At 41.8% G+C, this 16,136-nt stretch overlaps 1 protein-coding gene across 10 annotated transcripts in view; it reads right to left on the reverse strand.

The window, feature by feature from the left end:
• Positions 1-291: 291 nt before the first annotated feature.
• Positions 292-16,136, reverse strand: part of LOC138060911 (CUGBP Elav-like family member 4) — a 721,412-nt gene continuing 705,567 nt past the window's right edge. For 8 of the 10 annotated variants that reach the window (XM_068928238.1, XM_068928240.1, XM_068928243.1 and 5 more), the window contains exon 13: positions 292-2,477. The gene's annotated coding sequence lies outside the window, so the exon portion shown is untranslated. Of the gene's footprint in view, positions 2,478-4,294; positions 4,383-16,136 lie in introns of all 10 variants that reach the window. The other 2 variants (XR_011137894.1, XM_068928236.1) reach the window with 2 other exon arrangements.

Consider the following 16,136-nt stretch of genomic DNA (forward strand, 5'->3'; position numbering starts at 1 on the left):
AGCATGAAAAAACCATGAGCGTGAAATCAAACAACAGGCTTCAAATGGGAGCTACAATGACTCTAATTTGTATGTACCGTTATTTGATCTTCTAACCTACTAGGTTTAAGGTAAACCACGGTGGAATATCAAGCAGGCATTAAATGAAACAGTGTCATTAATTCAATCCAATGAGATATGTTTTATATAACAAAGGGATTTGTTCTGATACTCAAACAATGTATATTAATGAAAGAGTCGAAATAGATTCATTTTGTTCTCAAAGCAAACACATTAAGGAAAGCCATCAAGAAGTAAAGAACATGGCATTTTTTTTTTTAAACTGTGCTTTATTTAGGGCTAAGCTGGAAAGCGTCATTCAATAATTACAGAAGATTACAAGGAGTTTTAGGGAATTGAGAGTGAAAGAGCAGTTGTATGGAACTGCAGCTGCGTTACACATCTGTATGTCCTAGCTGTGGGCTCAGTCTGGCTGTCCTTACTCGGGCAAAATACCCACTAGAACCCAGTGGGAGTTCTGCCAGAGTAAGGACTGTAAGATCAGGCCCAATAGGGAATTTAAAAAAAAAAAAAAAAGAGAGAAAGGAAGAAAGACGTTCAAGATCAAGATAAAAAATACTAAGAGAAACAAACAAAAACATTAAAACAGAGTAAAACTGAATGAAGAATCAGAAACAATTATCACACTGCTCAGTCAATGCAAACAAGTGTGAGAATGATGTAAATCAAGTTTTAAGACTGAAAATAAATTATAATAAATATGATATACTTTAAAATATATGTGTTCTTAAATAATTCATTGTTTTTTCTGAGTCAGATTTTTTAAAGCAATGTCTTATTTTTTAACTGCTCTAAAGTCATTTACCAAAGATAAATATCGTGCTTTCATTAAATAGTTTTCCTTGTTTTTTCTCTATCATTACAATTAAAAGTCCTACAAAATATGCAAATTTATTTACAGAAAAACAGAGCCAGCATCTTTTTTTTTAAACATCCCCCTGTTTTTCAAAATTCCTTGTAAACAGTTTCAGAAATTCTTCAAAGAGATTGTTTTTTTATGTTATTTTTTGTTTTTATTTTTTTATGTTATTTTTTTTTCTTTTTTAAGATTAAGGTTCTAGGCTAACCCCTTGCCCTGAAGGTTTCTAGAGCAAATATGGAAGCTACTGAAGCATAGGATGATGGGAATTTTGCGGACAGCAGATCATGAAGACATGAAGCATTTAGCTGTGTTTTGTTGTTCAAGTTAGAACTAACGTCTGATAAAAAGACAGCTGTTTTGTTTCCCATTTGCATTGTCTACAGAATCGAGTTTTGTTTTGTTTATTTTTTTTTTTTAAATAGCTGGAATGCTTGCAGTTAAAAAAGCTGCCAAAATAGCCATTTCTCTCCTTTTTCTCCTCGATAAATAACAGCATCCAACAGCAATTGGCAGAGTAGGAATTTATGCTCAATCTAAACTCTACAAAAATTACAGTTCTACAACATCTTTGTTTTTAGCATTAACGCTAACTTCTATGTAGTATTTTTTTTTGCTTTTTTGTTTTTTATGTTGTCTAATTTTTTCTATTATATAGGTATTTTAAACTTTCTTTTTTTAAATTCTGTACAACTATTAGGATTTTAAATGGGGAGAGTTAGAAGCATTTACAAACCTTTTTTGTTTTCCACTTTAATATCAACCATCTTTCCTTTCTCTTCTCTATGCCTTTTTATGTATTTATTTATGTATTTATTTATTTACTTTTTTGCTTTTCATAGATATCCATCTTACCTGCCTTTAACAGCGCGATCCTTACGTATTATACAGAAAACCATATGAAAGCTTCATAGACTCTAATTAATGTATAACCAAAGAACCTCCCAAAGTATCAAAGAACTATTATCTTGCCGTTTTAAAAGCATTTAAGCATTTTTTTTTAAATTTTTACATATTTCATATAATCGCTCTCAAAAACTGTTTTAGGAACAGCTCAGAGAAAAGGAAAGAACTTCCATATTTTACATACAGCTACAAGTCTGCGGTAAAAAGTTTTGTCCTTTGGTCCCTATATAGCTAAGGAATGACAGATAAAGATGCTCAGTGACTGTTACCATGGGTCACGCATGGTAACCGCATCCTTGGTGGCAAACAGGCACTCCTTTGTCAGCATCCAGGTTTGCATCTCCTGTTTGAAGAAAAGCCGCTGTGGTGATATCAGTGTCTCTTCAGAAATCCTGGTTGATCTTGTTCCTGTTCTGATTTTACTTATGTGTTTGTTTGTTTGTTTCAAGCGCATGTCCTTCGAAGTCAGCAGATGTGATACTTTTCTTGAAGAAATGTTACAGTCTAAACAATCAAAGAGAGAATAAGTCTGAAGTCTTCAGCTTGATTGATATTTGCTGATATGTCAAAGGTGTAATCCAACAGTTCCCGTTTTTTTTTTTAATATATATATACTTTTTTTTTTCTAAATGTGGCCCATTCAGCTGCTGCCCTAAAAAATGAAGAAGATCATTGCAAATTAAATCAAAAAGGGGAGGGGGAAGTAGGGAAGGAGGGGTAACTTGGGGGGGAGTAAGACCTAAAAAATGAAATAAAATTAAAAACAAGCCTGTTCTTTTGGGCCCAATCCTGCTCCTGTTGAAAGTAAAAGGGTGTTTTCTTCTTCCCTTCAATTGGGACAGGATGGGGCTTCTGGTTTGGTGTTTTGTTTTTTGAGGTATTGGCTCTGATTCTGCTCCCACTCACGTCAACAGAAAGATTCTCCTTGACTTCAGTGAGAACTGGATCAAACCCAAAGAAGTGAGCAAGGTAGTCACGATCATGATAGAGAAAAATGCAATTGTTCCCAATAATAACAGTAACAATTCAAAATAGTAGTAATGTATGTCTATATAAATGCATATCACTATGTATGTACAGATAGCTACATTTTAAGTTATTTTTAAGTGCAACTTCACAATGCCAGATCACAATCTTGCTTGGTGGGATTTTGTACTGTGAAAGGCATTGAGAAAGAATTATTCTGCATTTTAATGGAGTGCCAACTATGACAGTGTATGAGCTTTCTGCGGAGACATAGCTGCCAATAACATCTACTCCTTTGTGAATGTCAGGAAGTAAGACTTTGAACAGGCAATTTATAGGAGGTTAAATAAAAAAAAAAAGACTGTTGGGATAAACTTTTTTTTTTTGGCAAAAAAATGTAAAGCTAACATTTCTTAAATAAAAAAGTTATTTAAAAAAATGTAATCATGATCCGACTAGGCTTGACATTTAAGTAGGATGCTTAATCATTAAGGATTAGCTCTTATCTCTTTCTAGCAAGCAGGTTCTTCTTATACACTCGGTGATTTATTACATCAAGAAACTTAGAAACTGCAAAAGGTCCACTCTGGTGGAAAAGTGTCATGCGGAATATCAATCCATGCTGGCAGGTTTTCACACTGTTGGTTCAACAAACAGCAAACCGTACACAGCAGTCTAAACAATTACAACACCAAAAATAATAATAGAATAAAAAAATAAAAAAACACTCGTCAAGGACCCTTTTTCAGTTGTAAACAAAAAGATGCATTTTGCTTTTTGATCTGGGTGGGTTTTTTTCCCCACTCAAAACAATCCCTCCCTCCCCTCGAGCAATTAATTTTGGCTGGAGTTGCTGTAATACAGAACCTTAGAATTAGGAATTCTTGAAAAGGCATACAACGAGGCTTTTCTTGGGGTTGCTTTTTTTGGATTGCTATAGTTTTCAAACTACTGTTACTATCATTACTATTTTTGGTTTTGTTTTTTAATTTTTGGAGAGTGATTTGAAATATCCTAAGGGAAAAAAAAGGTGTCAATTGAAAAAGGCCCCCAATTCTCCGGAAAAAAAATAAAATCACAAGATTTTCAGTGCAAAAAAATTAACCACGCATTTTTTCTCTCTTTTTTTTTCCAAATTATCGGTACAGTTATAACAATCCCATTTTTTTCTAAAGAATTAGGAATCCATCTTTTTTTTTTTCCTTCTATGTGACATCTAAAGAAGCATAAAATGCTGACGAGAAATCAAACGACAAATAAAGAAACCACTGCAAGCACCAAAAACGAAACGAAAATGAGCACAGCAAAAAATTGTGGCAGCACAAAGTCAAAAAAGGCACATGTGATCATGACTGGCCAATCATCAACTGATACAACATCCAAGAAAAATGCTTCAATCACGGCACCTGCACGAAACTTGACGGCATGTCATGCAACCAATTCTTAGCTTGTTACATGACGCCATCATGTCACACTTTCAACTTCGAGTTGATTTGAACTTACGGCCTGGGGGACTGTATTCTCCACTTTCATGTCATTACGTGAACTTTTTTCCTAGCTCAGCGCGAGACTGTGGTGGATTTGACTGGCTCTTGGTTGGTTTTGTTGGAATTTGATTGAATGACAAAAGAAGAAAAGATTTTTTTTATATATATATATATATATTTATATATAGTGTGGAAAAGGGGAAAGGTGGGGAAAGAAGATATATATAAAAATAATAATAAAAAAGTTACAAACACAGCATCAGTCAAAAAGCTATAATGAAAATACTTGCCATTAAACTATAGAAAATGAAACAAGAAGGAAAGCAAAACAAACAAACCAAACAGAAATTAAAGAAAGAAAGGAAGAAAGGAAGAAAGAAAAGAAAGAAAGAAAGGAAGAAAAAAAGGATGGAGGAGGCCTAGCCAGGGACACATACGTAAAACATACACTTAAATGTAGACACACGGTCAACAGTGAACAGTAACAGAACATTATGCAGCGGCTGTTGAAGAGAGCATGCACTGAATGAATGAGAGCAGACACAGATCGGTTTGCAAAATCTGAAAAATAAATACATTTGCTGCCAACCAGGATGCTTTTGTTAGCAGCAGCCTCTCCCACACCACCCCCCGCCCCCAGCCTCCTGGGCTTTGCTAGCCAAGGTCCTCCAGGAGCCTTTCCATTTCCTTGGAGGGACTCTGGAGCAGCTACTGCTCTAATTTGATTACATCCCAGAAAGTTAAAGTCATGGGGCGCAATAGACCAAGAGCTGCTCTGCTTTGGCTATTGAGGAAAAAAAAAAAACACCAAAAGGAGCATCTACTGCTGGTTGCTGCATGTCCATTTAGTGGTTCCTAGGATGGCAGGCTCCAAAATGCAGCAATGCTGGTATGACATGGGAAGCAGACTTGTAGGAGGACTTGGATGATGCCATGGTGCCTAAATCAGCATCAGTAAAAGAAGGAAATGCCTTTGGTATTTGGCTCTGGCCTGAATTTTAAAAATGGAAGAAGAGAAAAGAGAAGAGAAAAGAGAGAGAAGAGAAGAGAAGAGAAGAGAAGAGAAGAGAAGAGAAGAGAAGAGAAGAGAAGAGAAGAGAAGAGAAGGGAAGGGAAGTGAAGGGAAGGGAAGGGAAGGGAAGGGAAGGGAAGAGAAAAGAAAGGAAGGAGAGGGAAGGGAAGGGAAGGGAAGGGAAGAGAAAAAAGAGAAAAAAGAGAAAAAAGAGAGAAAAGAAGGAAAGAGAACTGCCAGGGTCTGGTAGCTGCAGTCTGCAAAACACCCTGTTCCTTTCCTATCAAGAAGAGTGTCCCTTTACTGGCCCTGGGAGTTTTGCATCAGTAAACACCAAAAATCACTGCACACAGTGATATGCTTGTCTCAGTCAGCGGCTGTGCACCCTGTTCGTCAGGTACTGCCTTTCTATCCCCTTGGCAGGGCTCATCTCTCTCCTGTCTGCCTAGTTCTGAAAAGTCACTGCACACGACTGAAATTTCACCTTGCATTTTAGGTGTCACAAGAATATTGTTGGCACTTCTCATCCTGGAGTCATGCATGCTGGCTAGAGAAAATTCTTTCTTTGGATTTTTTTTGATTGTTTCTATTTTTTCCACACTGAAATATGCATTCTGGATAGGCAGGCTATGCTCAGCTGACAAGAGATGGTGCTGAACTAAGACCCTGAACTGAAGGCTGGATTCAGCTCCAAACTTTGCGCGCAGTTGGCTGCTGTCTTCTTGGTTGGAGCTGAAGCCCTGCCCTTTGACTATTTGGAAATGTCGCCCTGAACTTCTCAGGGTCTGCGTGAAGGGAACAGACTGGCATCCCCAGGGCAGATGCAAGATTTGGCTCTATAGTTTTTTCTCAAGCCAGAAGATTTCAGAGAGAGAAAACTGACTTCATGAAGATGACTTGGGGTAGAGCTGCTGTCACTTGTATCCCTGGTTACCCAAGGATGAGCAGCATGAGCTATACAGGTCCAGACTGCATGTAAGGAAGATGAAAAGGCCTCCAGGATTCCTACTACCCTACAGGCCTTTCTTGTAGCCACAAGAGGAAGAGCAGGTGGGGGTGGAAGAATGGATTGGCAGCAGTGTCTTAGCAAGTCTCAGGTCTTTCCTTACCTCAAACATGCTGGCCCAGACAGCACTGTGGATTAGGCTTTGCTTGGAAAAGAGCTAAAATGCTTTTCTCCCCTGAATGGAACAAGGAGAGACTTTTGGGGAATAAATAAAATCCTGCTCTATCCCTAGGAAGTGGCTTCTGCCTGGGCCGGGAATACAGGATGGCACTGGCCGTGGAGGTAGGGCTGGCTGTGGTGGTGAGTGGCTGGGGTGAGTCGACACTGATCCTCTACTGAGAGCTAAGGGTTGCATGTCTAGCTGCCTACCTGCACCTGGGTGCCTGGTTATGCCAGGTAAGGCATCCAAAATGCCCTGCATGATGTGCCCTGTGTGTATGTGCTGCTGAACATAGGTGCTGGTATGCCCTACATATGTTAGCCCAAGGTAACCCTGAAGCGGAAGAGAGGCTCTTGAACATAAACTTTTCTGAGGAAATAATTTTCTTTTATGGTTGGAATAGGGAGGACCAGATTGATCTGTCAGTGACCACTGGTTTTGGAGTGGGTCCTACTGTCCTTCTTCCTGTCCTCCACACACACCTTCAGACGCCGTGGATGTGACAACATAAACACAACACGCACACATACACACACACACACACATGTACGTACAGATGAAGGGTTAGGACTTGCTGAGGGTGAAAGAACCAAAAAAACAGAAAATGCTCTTTAAAATCAAAGTCAAAAGTGGGCATCCTGTCCACCTAACTTGGAACTGTATTTTAAGCACCAAAGGAAGCTGTCCTTCAAAAGTAGGGGTCTATGTCACCTACCTAGTCAGTGTAGAGGAGATTTTTTGAAGGTCTCTAGAGGGATGTCCTGCCCACACAGCTGACATACCTGAGCTTAGGCAGTTGGTAATATGCAGCAATATCTTTAGGTCAATTGATTGATTTAGATGAAATAAATAGGCTTTCAAGTGCACCATCTCCTTTTCAGGTCCTAAACCTGGGCAGACAGACTTTCCTTCTGGAGGGCTAAAAAGGCAAAGCCTTTCTCTGTTGACTAGGCAAAGAAGTTAGATACCTATCTGACGAGGACAGCTTCATCAGTGGCCTGAAATTTAGAGGCAAGTTAGGCATCTGTGCTAGATAGACCGGATGCCAGCCAAAGTCATCTGTTTAAGAAAAGCAATTCACTTTGTTGGGTACAGGTATAAACTTAGGGCATTGCTGAAGTAAATTTGTGAATAAAAACGTTAAAGTTATGAAGACAAGTATATACAGCCTAGGTCAGAAGTGATACATTGGAGATAAAGAGGGAACATACTTCCTGAGCCCTGGAGCGCTGGGCACAAGGACAGATTATGCAAAGTATCTTTGTTGCAGATAACACTGACCAAGAACTTGCTCCACTGAACAAATCATAGCCAAATAGACTCAGTAAATGCCAGTAAGTAGGCTTCTACTTCGAAGCATCTAAGTGGAGCCTGAGACTATTCTCCCTAAACTCTGGATGGGAATGCTTTAAACCCCTATCAGTGGGACTCAAGATGCATAAGTCTTCACCTGAGCAAATCATCTCAGGCTGCTTTTAGTGGAGAGAAACAGAGCTTGAAGGTCTCAATCACTTCATCCTAAAGGATCCCTCCAGATTACGCCAGGTGAACCATGGCCAAAGGGGGCCTATGTCTCTCTGATGATTATAAAGATGACCTTGAGTGACTTGCTCAAGACAGGTATGCTGTAGGTCTCTAACATGAGAAGAAATAAATCCTAATTGAAGCCTCAGCTGGAGCGCACACAGCTTTAGTGGTGTCCTTACAACGCTTCCTCACTCTATTGTCGGCACAACAGTCCCAATGCTACAAACACTGCTGTCACATGAAAGCTTTTAACAGTGGCTTCTGACCAGACTTCAGGGATTGACTCTATATTGTGGGAGACATTAATTGCCCATGTCATGAGCCAGGGCAAGATTACTTTCTCCTGAAGCCTTTGGCCTGGACTAGATATAAGCACTTGATTTAGGAGTGTATTTACTCTAGACTCTACATGTCTGATGACTCTATTCAGCTAAGATCTAAATGGGCCTTGAAGGTGTCACCCTCTTTCACTCTCCAAAGACTAGAAAGGAAATTTAGCAAGTCAGGCTGAGTGAGCAACCCATGGAAAGCTTCAAGGCTGCTTTCTCTCACTGCTACTAATAAGGAATGATACAAATGCTTGTATCAGAATAAACAGGTGATTAGAGACTACAGAACGATGAGAGGATTGAGCCATTTAATGGCAACCTGTGCACACCTTCCATCCCTACTTTCTACACACGGCCCTGCTAAAGAGCATCAACATGAACAGGGAGGTTGGACTAGATGATCTCCAGAGGTCCCTTCCAACCTAAACGATTCTGTGATTCTGTGATTCTGTGATCAACATCCCTCCAACTGGTTCTAATTTTTCAGCTGTCCACCTGTATTTCTTCAGTTCCCCATAGGTCTGAGTCATTGCTGAGACCTGATGGCCATGAACCTGGGCCTCTTCAGATAACTAGGCTGTCCCCCCAAGACTGCTGAAGCATTATCCAAGGATGAATTTCCCAGAGGACAGAGAAGAGGATGCCAAAGAGGCTTTGGCCCCCATTTATACCTCCAACCTGATGGGTCGTTATGGGCTAAACCCATGTCTGTGAACCAGCATGAAAGATTCTGCCCTGTCCACTGCCAGTGCCAATGGCAAATACCCCAGTGTCAGTGGGAGAAGGATCACTACTTTTGCTACTGAATATTTATGTGACAAAGTGAAGCTATTGTGTGCAGCAGGATTGTATCCAACTGTATAACAAGCTGTTGAAACAGAGAGAGAGGGATAGTTCTTTCCCAAAGATTTTATGAACTAAGAAAGTGCAGTTCTGATCTTCTTTGAAAGTACACAGTTCCTATGCTCTGTGATATTCACCATAAATCTAGGAAACGCATCTCACGCTATGCTTGTGCAGCACCTCACACACACCTCTCAGGGCGTCTGCTTGATGTTAGGATATGAACGTATCCGCTAGGCTTGCAAATATAAACCGCTACAGGTGCAAGATTATTCTGTCCTCACAGGACCACAAAGAGAATTGGCCCAACACTGCTTCCCTCACAGTCCACTTTCAAGTTGAAGCTCTTATTCTTTTACTCCATGACACTACTGCCTCCTATTTTTCATTTATTTCTACTGTATCTTTCCCCCCTAGTCTTTCCTAGCCCAGTCCCCATGGGTCATCTTTTCCATCCATTTTTCTGTGCTGTTTTGGAGGCAAGGACCCTCTTCCTGAAGAAACTCAAAGGCCTCGCTTCTTCCTCTACCAAAGTGATAGCCTCCTATGCTCACAGCTAAGCCTCTGATGCTGGCTTAATATTGCTCATGTGCCCACTCCATACTCAGGTTTTGTTATCTTCACGCCATACCTACTACCCTGTATGTTTGCACGCGTGTACATACGCTTGTGAGCCCATTCAAAATTGCAGTCAGGATCATGTCCTTCCATCTTTTAGAACCTGTGCCCAAGCACACCTCTAGCAAGGCAGCGGAGATATTTTTCCTCCAGGTGACAGATCTTTACAGTTATTGCCTCTGAGGCCGATCAATATTATTTAAATTCCAACCCGTGTTTTTCTCCCTTGCCTTTCTTCTTGTTTCTATAGCAATTTCTCTCTCTGTTTTATGCTTCTGCACCAACTTTCTTCTAATGCTGGAGGGCTTTGCCTTCCCCCGTCTCAGCTCTCCCTCCTCACTGTATACCTAGACACCAGTATGTGCATAGATCTCCCCTTCCTGGCCCCCTTCCTGCCTGCCTGGCGGAGGTGCAGAAGGGAAGCAGGGCTCTTTGCAGCTGGCTCCATCCCTGCAATGACTGCTGCTGAGGCTGTAGCAGGGAGTCCAAGATTAGGAGCCCAAATGTCTTAGAGTGGGAAGGGCAGTGAAGGGGACTTTGCATCCATGCTGGGATAAAATGAAGCCTGATCATTTATACAAGAAATCAATGCATTTACCTGGCCTCTTGGGGTGCTATTTTTAGGAAGCAAAAAAATGAATGTTTTTGTCAGATGCTTAAGTTCCAATATCTAAAGGTTAGAAAGGAGATAGATACTATATATGACTCTTTATATACATGAATGTTCACATATATGTATCATACATGTATATATAAAGAGGTACTGTACATACATACATACCAACAGAGACAATTACACATACACGGACAGAAAAGCTAATGTGTTCTAACAGGGAGACGGGAGTCCAGCATTTTGAATGCTAATGTTTTCTGTTTTTTTTTAAGATGCTTGATGTCCCTGCCTTACTTTTCTCATTTATAAATTAAAGGTGACGATAAAAATTAGCTCTTAAATTGTAATGCCCTTCTTTCAAATAATCCTATGACTTACTTGCTGTGCAATGTTGTTACTAGGATTGTTCTCATTTAACTATGTTACATTAAGAGCTAGTTGAAAAATGACAATTATTTTCCAGGGGAAAATTGTCATTATTTTGGCTTTCTTTCCTGTGAATATTTTAGTTAAAAAACAAACCAAGATTGGGATGTGGGTGATGGTGAGAGGAAGAGATTAATTTTTGCCTTTTTTTAATCAATCTGAAAACCAGTTCATTTTTAACAGAAATTTAGTGTTTTGCAGGCCAACATTTTTAATCAAGTGGTTTTTGTTTTTTGTGCTGTTGGCATTTCTTTTTTAATCTGCTAGAATGAAAATTTGCTGCAGAAACATCTAGTGTGGTCAAAATGTCACTTTTTGGTCATCCCCTCCTCCTCCAGCCACTTTGATGAAAAAATGTCAAGCAGCAACAGCTGTGTCACCTCTGATTTATCTATTTTTTTCTAGAGCCATTAGTCTCAAGCAGCGGATGAAAAAAGCATTGCAACAGAACAGCCACTTCTTGAGAAGCCAGCTCGGATGGTCAGAAAATGTCACTGGTTCCCCATGCAGTGTTGCCTTTCCTCACCCTGGTGACAGGCGAGGTGGGTGCGACCTGATAGGGGTTAAAGGGACAGAGATGTCCTGAAGGTGATGAGTCTGGGGGTATCCTAGGGGGGATTAGAGTGGGTCTGGGCTGGGACAGTGCAAGGACGCAGGGTGGTGGGGGCTGCAGGGCAGGTGGTGCAGTTTCACCAACCATGAGCTTTGCCTGCAAAGGTCAGTGCAATAAACTCACAGGCCGCGGAGGTAAGCAGGACTGTAGCTGAACGTAGGCTGAATGTTAGGTGGGAGAGGAAATTAAGCTGTGTGGAAGCTACCTTTCTGCACGTAATGAAAGGTTCTTTATTACAAGGGGGCCTCAAGGAGTTTGCTACCTCCTGAGCATTGTACCAACAGTTTAATTAAAAAAATGTACATGGTTGAAAACCAAGTCTAATTGGAAAGCTGTGAGCGAGCCTCTCTGCCCAGTCTCCACTGGTTCTGTTTTTTTTTTTTCCTTTCGCAGATTGACAAGAGCTTATCAAAATGCTGATGAACTTGATGCCTCACTCCCATTCCTGTTGCTGATGGATAGACAGGGACGCTACACAGACTCCCCTCTTCCCTTTTTCTGTCAGACAACAGCACCTTGTAGGATGATGTCAAGACCCTTAATCAAGCCCAGCTGTCTGATCTCAGCAGGTAGGGTTATACTGCCTACAGCCTCCAGGTAGGTGGTCTGATACACCCTCCCCAGAGCTCAGGCGCCTGCCACCAGACACGATAATCCACAGCCATCTGTCAGTCTTGGGAGAAGGAATGAGCTCTCACTATTCTAGGTCTAGGCTAGTCTTTTTGTAACGTCAGCTGTGCGCTGAGAACCCATATTAACCGCAGAGGGCTCAAGCAGCAAAGGAAGGGGCTGGCCTTGTAGAGTAAGAAAGTGGCGGTAGGGGTGGAGGCAGGAGAACTGATTTAGGAGCCTCCTCAGGGCTAGTACAGAAGATGAGGACAGCCTGGGAAGACCGAGAGCAGGAAGGAGTTGTTAGGGTTTCCACCAGCCTAGGAGGAGACCCCAGGTCTCCTCCCAGCTGGAATTCCAGGCAGGATTCCCCAGTCGCTGTCATGAGACTGGTCCTGTGCTGACAGCAGGAGGCAGGACTGGCCTCAGGATCTGCCTGGCCAGCCCAAGGATGGAGTAGAGGGGGCACCCTGAGCCGGATGACCGTGCAAGACTGCCTAAGTGCAGCAAATACTCATCCAAGTCCATTTCGTGGCCCTGGAAGGCAGAGTCTGTGCCCTGCTTTAACTTGCAGCATGTCCCAGGCACAGTGTCACTACTCATGGGTTCATTTCTCAGAGATGCATAATGGGAACCCTTCCCCCGGGGGTGAGACTTTGCCCATTTTCTGCTAAGTCTGTTCAGCACCTTGCTTAGCCTCTGTATCCCTCTAAATCAGAATGCAGTCAGGAGCACATACTCCCAGCTTGCAACACTCAATTATTGCTTCTGATATTTTATTTTTTTTGCCTGCAGCTTCAAATTACCTTCAAGGTGCACAGTGCAATTAGCTAAAAATATTTCCTGCTTCATTTTAATTGCACTAAAACTCTAATGCACCTCCAGCGAGGAGCAGTAAGGTGGAAATTGGTGCCCCAAATATTTCAAATTGATTAAAGCCCAGGATGACTCAATAAGCTTACATAGTTCTATTAATTATTAAATGTTATTAATTTTTTTGTTAAAAAAAAACCTTCCTGAAGCCACATTCTATATATTTCTGAAAGGAGATATTTTCACTAAGGAGATGATAACTCTTTCTGAGTTTGAGGAAGACAGGACAAGAATTCCTTCATATAGTTGGAGCAGTTTCCATCTGAAGAATTCACAGCTCTTGGTAAATTTTAGTATCTCAGAATTTGTTACTGAAAACACTTATGTACGTGACTGATGTATGTGACATATATGTGACTCACTTCACTGCTATAGCTGAGGTATTTATATGGTTCTAACTTAGAAATGGATCACATTTTTGTTCAAAGTCTTTCTTGGTTGAAAATGCAGGTGATCAGTCACTTTGCTTAAAAAATGATCAAAATTTTTTGTCTGACAAGGAAAAAAAAAAGCAAAATAGAATAATTTTTCTGAAAGCAGTGAGAACCAATGTTCTGATTTCTTCATTTCCAGGATGGTTTGTTCATACGTTTACTTCAATGTATTTTGAAAAAGATGCTGAAAATAAACCCCAAATTTCATTTGCATCAATTCAAGAAACTGGGTTTCTGAGTCTCTGTCACCTCAGCCACCTTGTGCTGAAGATGTCTATCCCCTTGTGCCTGCAGCGGTGCTGGCTAAGCGCGTTGTTACCCTCCAGTCTCCCAGCGCTCAAGCCAAGGCTGAACTCTTCCGGAGCTGCTTCGGAGCTTTGCATGGGATCACTCCATGTAACCCATTTTAGTCGAAATGAACCTGAGTATCTTCAATATGAAACAGCAGGTTATTGCTGGTCTAGCTGACTTCAGACCTGTCAGGAAGCAATTGTATGAGCCATTCAGCTGGCAGTGAGGTGGGGGGAGCTGCTGAGCAGCTGGGGATGGTGGCCCCTCCAGCTGATCTTGCTGCAGCTGGAAATCAAAGTGTGGCTCTGCTGACTTAACAGAAAGCCATGAACTGCAGTGGGGTGTCCAGTGCTCCAGTCTTGCATCCTAGCCCTGTAATTTCATTTCCTAACGTTAATATTAGTGGTGTCATTGTTCTGAGATTTAAGTGTGTGCAGGATTGCTGACAGTTCTGCTGTTGGAGAAAAATATTGCAGTCATCTGAGGTCATGAAATTCTGTCTAAGGGGTTTAAAGGAAATGTAGAATGGTTTAATAGCCACTCTTTATTTCTAGGATTATAACCTGTATATCTATTTTTGATTTTTTTTGCTCTTTTGGATTTACATTTTCAGTACCAGTACAACAAAGACATTGTGAAAGGTCACAAACGGACTTTGCTAGTGAAAGCTTTCACTGGCCAATTTGCCTTATAGAGGCTATCCCCAGGGATGCAGCAGGTTCTTAGGGTCTCTTCCCTCCTCTAGTCCTCAGGCTCTCAACTCCACTTGCTAGCTCTGGGAAGGCTAATGTCAACATGAGCCTTTAGGCTACTCCCAGTGCCTAAGAGCTGGGAATTTTCTTGAGTGGGGAATGGTGAGGGGGGAAAGGTGGGCTTGAATGCATGTCTCATCCACTTCCATGGCTGTGAAGAGTCCATGGCAAATGTCAGAAAGATACTGCCCATCTTTGCAACCTTCTCTTCCTCCCCTGCAGTCTCCAGAGTAAGAACAACCTCTGACCAGCTCTGGAGCAGCTCATGTCTGCAACCGATTCTTATATAATTTTGAGGGAAACTGAAGGTGCTCAGCCTCTTGCCACAGGGTATATTGAGAAGAGGAGTCTCTGAAAAACAACTATCCCCTCACTGCTGGTATGCAAGTCCATTCAGCTTGTCTGCTCTGAAGCAGAACTCCAGGAAGGCAGGTAGTGGCTCCTCCTTCCCCATGGGAATACAGGAGACAGATTAAAGAGAAGGGGAAAAAATCATTTCACAGCTAGTCTGCCCCGAACAAGAAAAGGTTCCTGACACCAACAAACTAATCAACGCTGAAAGCTTATGAGGTCAAGGTTTCCCTTCTCCTCCATTATTCTTTTGATTTTTTTCCTGACTGGCTGGGACTTGAGCGCTGCCCTGGCAAGTCTATAAATATAAAAACCTTTCTTGCCTTCCTCTGGAAACACCAAAGACCATTTGAATAGCTGTAGGGAGAAGTTAAAACTAAATTAAACCAACGCAACCCACAAAAACAGCTTGTCCAGCCAATCTTCATGTACAGCCCAAAAATTGCTGCAAGTCAGGCCCGAGAAGCTTGTTTTTGCCCAGCGGGAAATGCGGAAGGCAGCCCCCCCTCCTAAGAACAGGCCCTCTGGATTCAGTGTTTCACATGAAGGTTCAAGGCCAGGAACGCTAAGCAGCTGGCCAAGCTGGCAGAGAGTGTGAGCTATGTCTTAAGGAGGGCAGCCTGGCTGATCAGGGTTGAGTGCTGAACATACAGGCTGAGTCTGGAGCTACGGCGTGGGATGGCTCCTCAGGGCCTTCTTCCCCATACCTGCTTCATGAAACGCCACTCAGACCCATCGGGTGGCCATCTGGTTTGCAGCCTCTAGGGGTTTTCCTGACTCGGCCACCAAGAGCTCAGACTTTGGCAGGTGGAGACTAGCACCTACATAGCATAAAACACTCCTGAAGACAAATGAGGTGTCTTTATAAACCCACTTGGTGTGGAAGGGAAACAACAGCTACAAGACCTGGTAATGTCTTCATGCTCAGACTGGTGCTGCATTAGAAACGAAGAAGGTCCCTGTTTTAAGGCACTTCCTATGCTCTCTGCACTGCAGCGCAAGGAACTTTACTAAGCAGCCTTTCAGTGGCAAAGGCAAGGCTGCTCACTTCATCTTTCCAGTCCTTGGGCTCTCTGTTGGGCTGTACGCCTCTTCAGTGCATATGGTTGCTCTGTGAGAGGCTCCGTTTGGTAGAAAAAAGGGAAAAGAAAAATGCCTCGTTCTCCACCGAGGTCTGACAAACAGGAATCATAGCTGCAGCATAAGCTTCTCTGATGGATTCTGCCCCAGCAAAATGAAATTAAGATTTCAGCAAACAAGCCCTGATTCCATGGTACCAGTAGAACAAATGACATCTGATAATTGCTAACTCCTTTTGCTTATTCTTTGCTCTGTTCACCCCATCAGTCTCTCCAGATTATATTTTCAGCTGAGTTTAATGAACGCCATTTATTAAACTAA

This window comes from Struthio camelus, chromosome Z, assembly GCF_040807025.1.
Source record: "Struthio camelus isolate bStrCam1 chromosome Z, bStrCam1.hap1, whole genome shotgun sequence".
Lineage (NCBI taxonomy): Eukaryota > Metazoa > Chordata > Aves > Struthioniformes > Struthionidae > Struthio > Struthio camelus.